A 12500-nucleotide genomic window follows, 5' to 3' on the forward strand; every position below is an offset into this window, starting at 1 on the left:
TGTAGGTGTCTCCTGTAGGTGTCTCCTGTCGGTTTCTCCTGTCGGAGTCTCCTGTAGGTGTTTCCTGTCGGTGTCTCCTGTCGGTGTCTCCTGTCGGTGTCTCCTGTAGGTTTCTCCTGTCGGGGTCTCCTGTAGGTTTCTCCTGTAGGTTTCTCCTGTCGGGGTCTCCTGTCGGGGTCTCCTGTCGGTTTCTCCTGTCGGTATCTCCTGTCGGGGTCTCCTGTCGGTGTCTCCTGTCGGTGTCTCCTGTCGGTGTCTCCTGTCGGTTTCTCCTGTCGGTGTCTCCTGTCGGGGTCTCCTGTAGGTGTCTCCTGTAGGTATTTCCTTTAGGTGTCTCCTGTAGGTGTCCGGTATAGTTCTCTCGTGTAGGTTTTTCCTGTCGGGGTCTCCTGTTGGTGTCTCCTGTAGATGTCTCCTGTAGATGTCTCCTGTAGATGTCTCCTGTCGGGGGTCTCCTGTCGGGGGTCTCCTGTCGGGGGTCTCCTGTAGGTGTCTCCTGTCGGGGGTGTCCTGTCGGGGGTGTCCTGTCAGAGGTCTCCTTTCGGGAAGCCAAACGGGCAAACACACTGGCCATAGGTCGTCCATTGGGAAGGGGTGGGACAGCGCGGGTTGAGTGGTGCTGATGTGCGTGGGCGTGAAAGACCCCTTCGATGTTAGGTACCCTTGAGTGTGCAGGGATTTTGAAAGGTGTGTAGGACCTCGGGGTTTTGAGGCGAGACGTCTCGTAGTGAGTAGAGACTAATAGCAGTTTTCTCTTCTCCTTCTCTTTTTTCTTCTCCTTCTCCTTCTCCTCCTCCTACTCCTCTTTCTTCTCCCTCTTCTCCCTCTTCTCCTTCTCCTCTTTCCCCTCCTCTTTCTCCTCCTCCTTCTCATTCTTTCTTTTCCCTCTCCTTCTCCTTCTTTCTTTTCCCTCTCCTTCTTTCTTTTCCCTCTCCTTCTTTCTTTTCCCTCTCCTTGTTTCTTTTCCCTCTCCTTCTTTCTTTTCCCTCTCCTCCTCCTCCTCCTCCTCCTCCTCCTCCTCCTCCTCCTCCTCCTCCTCCTCCTCCTCCTCCTCCTCCTCCTCATCCACTTTCTTCTCCATCTCCTCCTCCTTTCCCCTCCCCTTCTCCCCCTCCTTCTCCCTGCTCACTACCTTTGGCGCTTATTATACTAGCTGTCCAAGTCATCATGAACCGTTACCTTGAGCACCTACGACCTTTAAGTTGTATAAAAACCATAACATGTACTCACTTTAGGAGCCGTCTTCACGTTCTGTTTCGTGTTTGCAAATATTTGTTTATATATCTATCTATCTACCATTTTGTCTATCTGCATTACACTTTAAAATCATACAGACAATGAAATTATACCAGACAAGACGCCAGGTTTTGATATGAATCGGTTACGTATATACTTAACTTATAGGCCTATAAAGATGAACATTTTTACGGCATTACTTCTGTAATTTGAAGTCTGACCTTCAAGATTCTTATGTATTATCGAATGAGATTAGAAAGAACTCACACTTATCTCAGTGATCACAGTATGACGTGTGTGGCCAAAATTGTTAAGTTGTATTCGTTACAGCATGATCACGCTTTCTACACATTCCACTATGGCCAAGTCAGTACCCATGCGTCACCATTCAGGGTAAAAGTGAATATATTGTACAATATCATTTATGTTACTGAGTTTGATAATTCTTTACGGTATGGAGATACTCGCCACAGACTAAGTCTCCAACTACACGTCAAAAACTTTATTCGACAATCTAAATTGCCCTGTATGAGCGTGCACTTCGGGCACTGACCGGGGGGAGGGGTGATAGGGGGCTATACCCCTAATCGCCCTCCTGGAAACCTTATCTTGGTATGGTATGCACGGCAAGATAGAGACTCAGGACCACCGAGTGGGCAGAGGCTGTGAGCCGGTCTTTCTGCTGCATTTTTCTTTAATTTCTGGCGTTACCGTTCTGTTTGCAGATTAATTCTTGTACCAGTGACTACACCTCTTTGTCCTCTACAAGAATATCATCAGTTTGCCCTAGCGTAGTGCGTCCATACCGTAAAAGATCAGAGTTTTTGTCGTTTAGTGTGATGGCGAGGCTTAATCTTTTGGTGAAGACTACATGTAATTCTGAATCAAGTATCAGATGTTCGCTATCCAAAAACTCGCAGCAAAAATTAGTTGTTTACCTTCACATAGTTGGTTACGTTCAGTGGCAATAGTAGACTCGATCTGTTCAGCCGAGAATATCTTGAAGCTTAGTTAAATATATCCAGCAATATTTTAATGACTTACCATTGGGTGTCACTAGATACTCAGTCATAATTATCGTACCTTTGCGAAGGTCGGTCAGCGGACCAGATCAGATAAGTACTTGCGGACTACTAGTGTGATCCCGCTGTGTCGTACTGGGATCGAGAAATGTGTAATTACATATCTCGGAGATTGTGAAAGTTAAAACATTGACTGAACGAAGAAGATGAGAGATATATGGCATCCCTCTGTCACTGTTGGAGTGTTAAGGAAAATTCGACAGAAAGAAAAACGATATTTTAGCGTTTATACCGGAAGTAATAATCTCTTAACGTAGGCATTGGGTGTCAGTGCATTTTACATTGTGCATGACGCTCAAGTCGCAGTTTTGTAAACAAAACTAAATCAAGTCCATTGTCTGAAACTGCAAGTCATCCAAGTCTCACGAATAATTGACTCATTCCCTGCTGAGAGTGTATCCAACAGCATCCCATTACTTCGTTACTACAATCAACGAAACATCACACTTTCGGTGTGTCAGAGTCATTATAGATTAGGATCATATCTCTGTTATCGACAATGGTTTTAAAAGAATGAAACCAAATGACAATACATTGTAGTAAGGAGAGGAGACTGGGACAGACAATCGGACATGGAATAGTTTTTTGGGGGTGAAAAAAGGCAGAGCAATGTTGCGAGACCAGACAGAAATTTCCGGGTCTTCCCCTGACTTTTTGCAGGGCGAGTTGCATCTGTCGGTTGACTTCAGCCGAGTTTATGGTCGCCCTCTCTCTCTTTTCTCTCTTTTTCTGTCTATTTCTGTCATTGCAAGTCTCCTCATCTGCCTGTTTATATGTTCGTTCCTGATTGTCGCATTCTGTTTCTGTCTCTGCCCCCCCCCCCCCTCTCTCTCTCTCTCTCTCTCTCTCTCTCTCTCTCTCTCTCTCTCTCTCTCTCTCTCTCTCTCTCTCCCTCCCTCCCTCCCTCCCTCCCTCCCTCCCTCCCTTCCCTTCCTTCCTTCCTTCCTTCCTTCCTTCCTTCCTTCCTTCCTCCCTCCCTCCCTCCCTCCCTCCCTCCATTCCTCTCCCTCTCCCCTCTCGCAACAATTGTCTCCTAAGCGGTTTCTCCCTCCAGTATATGACTACGCTGCTCTATTTTCCCATGTACGGAATTCAGTACTTTTAGAACAAAAAAATCAGGGCTCAGGATCCAGTCACGCAGCCGTGGCCAAGACGCCCATCCGTGTTTGTGTGTGAGTGGGCGTGAGGCAACTTCATTCCAATTTTGAAGCCGCAGCACGAAGGGCGAGGCGGTGTCCTCACGCACACGAAGGGAAGGGAAGAGACCGGCTTCTCAGAGTGGTGGTTGGTGATGATGATGATGATGATGATGATGTGGTGATGATATGATGATGATGTGGTGATGATGATGATGTGGTGATGATGATATGATGATGATGGGATGATGATGAGGAAGAGGAGTTATTAACTTTTTCAAAATTTGTCATGTTTTCAAGCACTGCTCCAGCCAAGTACGCATACCTGACGCAACTAATTATAATGATAATTGCAATATTTTTTTATATCATTATTGTTAATCATAGAACCAGTAAGAGTAATATTTCCGTTGCTTCTGTAATTCCTGCTAGTGCTTCTATCATGTTTTGTTATAAAGGTTATTTAGGACAACTAAAATGCTGTGTTTCTTGTCTGTAATACTGGTTTTGCGATTTAACTCGTCAGTTCGACCAGTGTTTCCGTTTTGAAAAGTCTCAGGTTTATTCAGAAGATCAAATTGTGTTTCACCTCGATTTCACTATAAGTGCTTTATATGTAAATCACATATTCGAACTGAGTGGCGATCTCTGTGTTAAATGGAAGAGCTATCACTAAGCATGTTGCGTTGGGCCTCACAGCACCACCGTCCATAACAACTGAAAACAAGCGAAGATGCCCCTTCGTCCTTGGCGTGCAGAGAATCGTGTGGGAGTGCGGAGTCCCTCTTGCATTTCATTTCATGTTTATCTTTACCTTTCCCTTCGTCCGGGCGGAAAGGAACATGCCACCGTGCCGCTTCAACCCGTGGTTTTTGACTCTACGGAAATGTTCTCAAAGCGGTCACTTGGATGTGTGGCCGACTTTGATTCGACTTCTGGAATTCGCATTTGTCCTCTTCCTCGTCTTCCCTTTCCTTTTAGGTAGGTTGTGGATATACGTGTATTTCCTCCATCGTCGAGGAGTAAAAGAACACTGCCAGAAATATGTATTTTCGGGGAAAATGGATGCGATATCTGAATTATTTTTCGACATAAGCTCCTACTTTTCATAACAGGGCACAACTTGCCTGTTCTAATGCAGTGTGTGTGTCGTCTGTGCCGCGAGATCGAGGGGCCAGGTGTTGATTGTGTAGATGCTGTTGGAGTCCTGAGGCAGTGTTTTTTTGCGATTTCTGTATGGAAGGAAGGGAGAGGAAAATGAAGGGGAGGGAGAGAGAGGGGGAAGGGAAAGGGGAGGGGGCACAGTGAACTTTCTACTCGGCGCATTATCAGAAGCTGCCATGCAAACCGCCCATCAGAGGAACACTTGGCTGCCGAGTGTAAAATTTGAATCGGCCTCTGGTGGCCTGGGTTTTATGGCCGCTGTTTATTAAGCTTTTATTTGTTTATTTTTTATTGTTGTTGCTTTTGTTGTTGTTGTTGTTCTTGTTATTAATATTTTTATTGTTATTAGTATTGTTATTGATATTATTGATGTTATTGATATTACCGTTGATGGTGTTATGTTGTTATTATTATTGTTATGATTAATATTGTTATTATTGTTGTTGGTATTGTTGTCATTAAAATTATAACGATGATAATAATAATAATAACATTAATAACAATAATAGTAATAATAGTAATTGATAAATATGATAATAGGGATGATAATGATAATAGTAATGATAAAAAGGATGATGATGATAATGATGATGACATTATAAGATAGTAATAATAATAATGATAATAATTATAATATTATGATGATGATGGTGATGATTAATACTACTATTATCCCTACAATTATTACTATTATTGTTATCTTTTTTTATTGATATTATTATTGTTGCTTGTTTTTCGTCTCGCATTTGTTTATCTCTTATATTTTAAGGAAAGAGGGAGAGAGAGAGAGGTCAAGGGTGAGGGAGAAGGGAAGGAGGGAAGAAGGGAAGGAGGGAAGAAGGGAGAGAGATGTGATACGGAAACGAGGAGGAGAGAAGGAAAGAGGGAGAGAGAGAGGGCAAGGGTGAGGGAGGAGAAGGGAGGGAGGGAAGGAGGGGGAGAGATGTGATACGGAAACAAAGGGTGGGGGGGGATGGAAAGGGGGAGAGAGAGACAGAGGGCAAGAGTGAGGTAGAGATAGAGGGGGGAAGGATAGGAAAGAAACAAGGGAGAGGAAGAAGTGGAGAAAAGCAAAGAGCAAGAGAAAATGAAAGTGAGAGAGAAATAAATAAATAGAAGGAGAAAGAAAGAGAAAGAGAGAGGAAGAAAAAGAAAGAAAGAGAGAGAAAGAAAAAAAGAAAGATAAATAGAAAGTGAGAGAAAGAAAGAGAAAGAGAAAAAAGAGAAAGAAAGAAAGAGAAAGAGAGAAAGAGAAAGAGAGAGAAAGAAAAAGAAAGAGAGAGAAGGAGCGGGAGCAAGGGAATTTGACATGGCTCGCTCCCAGGTCGTTTGTGTGGAAACCAGGTCACCCGAGGCTCTTGTCCCTCAAGGTAATAACCTCATGGGGGGTGTCCCAGGGGGTGGGGTAGGGAGGGGCGGGGGTGGGGGGGATAAGAGGGCGGGTGCGAAAGGAGGGAAGGAGACAGGAGGGTCGTTGATAAATTGGTTTACGAGGGAAAAAAGGGTGGAGGAGGGGGTTGGGGTAGGGTAGGGGGGTAGGAAAGGATTTTCGGGGGGGGGAAAGGAGCAGGGGGGGGGGTCGTTACGCCCTCTCGACCGGCGAATTCCGTCGCTTTTCCTCCCTTTCGCGCACCCCAGGCTAGAGAGGGGAGGGAGGGGCAGGGAGAGGGACTAGGGGAGGGGTAGGAAAGGGGGGGAGGGGCTAGTTAAGGGTGTGAGTTGCGGAGTTGGGTGGGGGGAGGGAAGGAGGGAGGGAAGGGGGAGGGAGGGAGGGAAGGGGGAGGGAGGGAGAGAAGGGGGAGGGAAAGGATATTTCGCACACGGTTAGTAAGGGAGAGGGGGGGTGGGGGGTGGGGGGGGTGAAGGGAGCCATGCTATTGTAATTAGATTAACTGTGAGGGTAATTTTACTACCCTGATTACAGGTGGGGGTGTGGGGGGGGGTGTGTGGGGATGGTCATTCAATGGGAAGGTTCAGAGGGGGGGAGGGGGTGAAAGGTGGGAGAAATGGCGAATGTGATAGGGTTTTAACGAGCGAATGGGCTTTGAAGGGGAATGGGAGCAGAAACGGGGATGGGAGAGGCTGTGAGTCAACGCAGAGAAAATGTCAGTGTTAAAAGGATTAACAAAGACTGATACATAGAATAGTGGTGGTGGTATAGTGGTACTTATAGGAAGAGCGAGAAATACGTAGTGCACAGTTTAACTAAAACAGCGAAGGAAATCACAAGACAACACGGATATGTCTCTGTTTTCCTGTTTTATCTTCCTTCGTTGTTTTATTTACAGTTTGTTCAAAATGAATCCTACATATAGCGTATAGTCCGTATTGGTGATATTAACTGCCGGCAGAGAGGGAAATGCGAACCTTTTTAAGATGTGTAAAAAGCATTGTGATTATTAGTGCATTTGAAAGGTATATGGAATATGCGTAAAGAATAATAACTTCTAGTCCGTTTGTTTGTGCTTAAAGAAGAGAAAAGGAGTCAGATCACTGATATGAACAACTAGTAAACAGTGATTTGGTCAATGCTCTTAAACTCTTAGACAACAGTATCATAGGTTAGGCTTTTGCCTTGCGTCAGAGGAATAGAAATGTTCAATTGGACATTAAATAAAAAAAAAAAAAACTTCTCCGCTCTGAGGTGATCATCTTGACCTACCTCACCTCACCTGTTCAAGCGACAGTGAGAGAAGAAGAAAAAAAAGACACACAATCTAGAATCAAAACAGATGTTTGAAATGTCAGTGAGTAGAAAGTTACCCTGGAGACATCTCGAAAACAAAAAGTCAAAAGTGACTTCTCAAGCCAGATTTATGAGCTGTGACGTGTAGGCTGGGTCTCCGCGCACCGCACTTTGGCTGTCATGGGCCTGTACTTAGCTGTTATTATGTCATTGAGACCTGCGTTGGATGGGGCGTTTCTACATTGTGAAAAGTCGTCTAGTAGGATAGCGTGTATATGGATGGATAGATAGGTAGGTAGATATATAGGTAGATATAGAGGTTGATATATGTATATATATGTATATGTATATATATGAATATATATATGTGTGTATATATGTATATGTATATATATGAATATATATGTATATATATGAATATATATGTATATATATGTATATATATGTATATGTATATATATGAATATATATGTATATATATGAATATATATGTATATATATGTATATATATGTATATGTATATATATGAATATATATGTATATATATGAATATATATGTATATATATGAATATATATGTTTATATATGTATATATATGTATATATATGTATATATATGTATATATATGAATATATATATGTATATATATGTATATATATACACACACACGTGTGTGTGTGTGTGTGTGTGTGTGTGTGTGTGTGTGTGTGTGTGTGTGTGTGTGTGTGTGTGTGTATGTGTGTATGTGTGTATGTGTGTGTATATGTATTACACACAGAGACACAATGGTGTGAGAGAGTGTGAGTGTGAGAGTGAGAGAGAAATAGTAGATTTATTCATTTATTTGTGCATGTGTGCCCTGATTCACCCAGATAGGCCTCGATGCCGAAGCTAGCATCCCGCGGGCCATGGTGATGAGATAAAAACAGATGCTCCGCCAGTCTGTGTCGCAGCTTGAGCAAGGTGACACGATTTTTCCATGCCATGAGACCGCATGACGAGGAGGGGTGGGGGGGGGGGGGCGTGGTGCATGACACAAGGGCGTGTCGGGGAGGTCTCTGGCAGGATGCTTCGTCGCCGCTCACTTCACTGCCTTCGAGTTCGTTTATTTTTATCCCGCGCGCCCGTCGTCCTTGGTGCGGTCCCCCTTGTAAGGAGTTGAGTGACTCCTTAATATCCGGTTGCTTAGTGATAATTGAAGTTTTAGTTGCTTATTTATGGTTTAAAAGTTCATGAAGGTATTTGGGTTTTTATTGTTATTATTTTTTTTTTTTATACCTTCACTTCATTAGGATTTCTTACCTGGCTTAGTTATTTCGAAGTAGTTACTTTACCTAGTTTGGGTTATTTTTGGGTTCGAAATAACTATGGTTCGTGTGGTAAGGTTCATTCCTGAACTGAATATAATAACCGTGAGTCACGTTTATTAGGAGAAATAAAGCATCATGCGGGATTTTTTCACATTAAAACACCAGATGAAGTCACTTTTATCGTCTCAAGGCCACTCAGTTGCTGTTTGTAGCTCTCTTGTAGTCACGTCCCGATCGCCGCGTGGAGAGAGAGAGAGAGAGAGGGAGAGAGAGAGAGAGAGAGAGAGAGGAGAGAGAGAGAGGAGAGAGGAGAGGGAGAGGGAGAGGGAGAGGGAGAGGGAGAGGGAGAGGGAGAAAAAGGGAGGGAGAGCTAGCTGTCACAATCCACGATGTCATACAGACACAGACACAAATACACAGACAAACAGACAAACAGACAAACAGACAAACAAACAGGCAGACAGACAAACAGGCAGACAGACAAACAGGCAGACAAACAGGCATACAAAAACAGACAGAGAGCGACGGAGAACGCGAGAGAGCGAGAGGCAGGAGAGCGAGAGACCTCGCGCCTTCCTGCCATCCCGAAGGCGCAAGGTCGGACGCAGGATACTTGCGGTTTCATGCTACGTGGCGGGGGGAGGAGGGGAGGGGGGGGGGGAGGGAGGGGGCGAGATTCCGTTTGAGTCACGAAATTTTTGCCGAGGAAGAATGAATAATTTTTATTTATTTATTTATTTTTATTGTTATTTTCTAAGTGTGTGTGGGAGGAGGGGGGGGGGGGTGAATGGGTTCTTTGAATCCTGAGTTACAAATGCTGGGAAAGGATTGCTTGAAAAATGGCATGTGAAGAATAGGTGGAAGAAGAGGAGGAGAAATTGGTGGAATTGGAGGCGGTGGAAGAGGAGAAACTAGGGGGAGGATGTGGATGAGGAGGGAATGGTGGAAGAGAAGTAGGAAGTAAGGAGGTAGAAAGAGGAGAAAGAAAAATGTTATGACTAGGGGAAGGAGGAGGAGGAAGAGCAGGAGGAATAGAAGGAGAAATAGAAGGAGGAGGAGAAGGAGGAGAAGAAGGAGGAGAAGAAGAAGGATAAGGAGGAGGAGGAATAAATGAAAACAACGAGAGCAAGGGTTTGAAGAGGGGTAACAGCGAGGAAGAGGAAGAGAAATTGGAGGAGAGGAAAAAGAGGAATGAAAGATTGGAAGAGGAACGTCGGTGGAGAGAGAGATTTCGTGAGGTAAACACGCCGCCAGAATGTAGATCGTAGTCGGTCTAAATTCCTCGCCAAAGGGAGGTTCGGGCGTCCCCAAGCGGAGGCCACGCGGACCCGTCACGACTTCCTTCGCTCCTCTTCTCTGCTATTGATTTTGTTATGACTACAGGAACACAATAAAACAATCGAAAACAGCAACACCATCAGCATCACCATCAAGAACATTAGCATCAAGATCATCAGTGTCAGCGTCAGCATCAGCTACTACTTCTACTACTACTACTACTGCTACTGCTACTGCTACTTCTGCTGCTACTCCTCCTGACCCTGCTATATTCCTCCTCCTTCTCCTCCTCCTCCTCCTCCTCCTCCTCCTCCTCCTCCTCCTCCTCCTCCTCCTCCTCCTCCTCCTCCTCCTCCTCCTCCTCCTCCTCCTGCTACTACTACTTCTGCTGATCTGCTACTACTGTTACCACTAGCAATGACATACTATGCCAATATTGCCGTCTGCTCTTACTTTAAATGTTTACGTTTACTCAATATTTTTGCGTGAATTTGCCAAGTCACCGTGTTAACAGCGGTCGCCTTGGACCTGTGAAAGCAACGCCCCCAGACAATGCGCTGCTTGAGACGAAGGTTAGAACCAAAGAGGACGCTGCTTAATTAGGTTCTGGGAAACTGCTATGAGCTATTGAACAGTCCACAGGTGCCAGAAGGTGTCGGGAAGTGTCAACAGGTGTCAAGAGTTCTGAAAAAGATGAAGGTATGGGGGAGCTTGGAGGGCACAGGTTTCCAGGAGGGGGGGGGGGGAAGTATTGTCAAGTGTCGAGGGAGTGATTGGTAACACTGCGGCGTAAAACTGGCGGGCAAAAAGCTGCTTCGAGAGTATATAGGCCTAGAATGAATCGGCCCCAGATGGCTCCTGCGGTTTCATCCAGTGCCGGTCGTGTGGTCGCCGCGGGTAGGGGAAAAAATCCATAGGTCAGATCGTGTTTTATCTAACGAACGTTTTAGAAGAACGCTTGTAGAATGGATTTACGGAGGGAAGTCAATATTTCGGGCGGACTTTTAAGGTGTAGTTCGCGTGTTCTAAAGCTTTTGTAGTCCCAGATTGTCCTTCGCTGTAAGGCTCTTAATGAAGTTGTGCAGTGCAGCCCCGACCGACGCCCTCGCACCCCGCAATGTCTGTCGTGGGCGGTCGCGTTTGACCTCCCGCGCCGAACTTGGGCCTGTGTGCGCTCACCTGCGCCTGCGATGGCGTGGATGTTGTTGTTGCCTCTGATGCTTGCTATTCTGCTAATTTTTCGCGTTTGTATTTGTTTTCCTTTTGTCTGTTTCTTTCTTTTGTGCTTACTAATGTTTTCTTCTGTGTTTTTTTCTCTCTCTCTCTCTCTCTACTCCCTTCTCCCTTCTCCCTTCTCCCTCTCCCTCCCTCCCTCCCTCCCTCCCTCCCTCCCTCCCTCCCTCCCTCCCTCTCCCTCCTCCCTCCCTCCCTCCCTTCCTTCCTTCCTTCCTCCCTTTTCCTTCCTCCCTCTCCCTCTCCTCCCTCTCCCTCTTCCTCTCCCTCCTTATCTCACCCCCTGTCCTCCCTACCGTTGTGACTGTTTACACACATCCATGTATGTCAGTGCAGGCGATACCTTGACTCACCTTGGCTAAATTGACACATTTGTTTGTACGAAATTAGGGACGAAGAAGACGAGAAACGTGTCGATCTTCCCTTGAAAGTCTGTTACGTTGTCGTTGAGTTTTGATTACACTGGTAATTTCTCCTTGGTAATTAACATGGCCTTAGGAGAGAGAAGTTTATGAGAGCGAAAGTATTAATCAAGATGAAGGGGCCCACTCTCTCCTCCCCCTCTCCCTCCCTCTTCCACCTCTCCCCCCCCTGCCCTACCCTTGTCTCGCGAGAACACACACGGCGAAAGTGGTCGAGCTGGTGGAGAAAAAGCGGGTGTCAGTTGATGCTTATTTATATATACACAAGTAGTAAATCGCAAATCTCTCTCTCTCTCTCTCTCTCTCTCATATTATCTAATTATCTTTATCTTCCTTTCTTATTTGCATCCATCTATCCTCCTTCCCTCTCTTCCTCCTTCCTCCCTCCCACCTTTCCTCCTCCCTCTCCCCCTCCTCCTCTTCCCTCCCCCCCTTCCTCCCTCCCTTTCTTCTTCCCTCATTCCCAACGCCATCATGGAGAGAGATAGTATTTTTGAAATTCGAGACCAATTAGCGAATATCATCAGCATGACATAATTGCAAAATGCAAGACCAGCTACACTTTATCGCATGAACTTTGCATGATCGTCAAGTCATTCTGCATGACCTCAACCTTCCTGTGAATGTCTACGTCTGTATCTTTGCATATATTTATGTGCATGCCTGTGTGATTTTATACGTAATGTATGTGTCTGTGTGGCTGGTCTGTATGCGTCTCTCTGTCTACTGTGTGTGTGTGTGTGTGTGTGTGTGTGTGTGTGTGTGTGTGTGTGTGTGTGTGTGTGTGTGTGTCCATGTGAACATATATGCATGTGTGAATGTGTGCTCGTGCTTGTGTATGTATATGTATGTGTATGTATACATGTGTGTATAGCACGACACACCGCCTTTCCCACACCCGAATTCGTCCATCTGTCTGCTGAGAGGAGTGACAACCGACGCGTGATTTGGCA

The 12500-nt window shown here is 45.2% G+C and overlaps 1 protein-coding gene across 1 annotated transcript in view; it reads left to right on the top strand.

Moving 5' to 3' along the window:
- The window catches only part of LOC125043153 (dual oxidase-like), a gene marked incomplete in the record, with an annotated part of 118415 nt that overhangs the window by 1141 nt on the left and 104774 nt on the right, over window positions 1-12500 (top strand).

The sequence above is a fragment of the Penaeus chinensis genome, chromosome 33, assembly GCF_019202785.1.
Source record: "Penaeus chinensis breed Huanghai No. 1 chromosome 33, ASM1920278v2, whole genome shotgun sequence".
Taxonomy (NCBI): domain Eukaryota; kingdom Metazoa; phylum Arthropoda; class Malacostraca; order Decapoda; family Penaeidae; genus Penaeus; species Penaeus chinensis.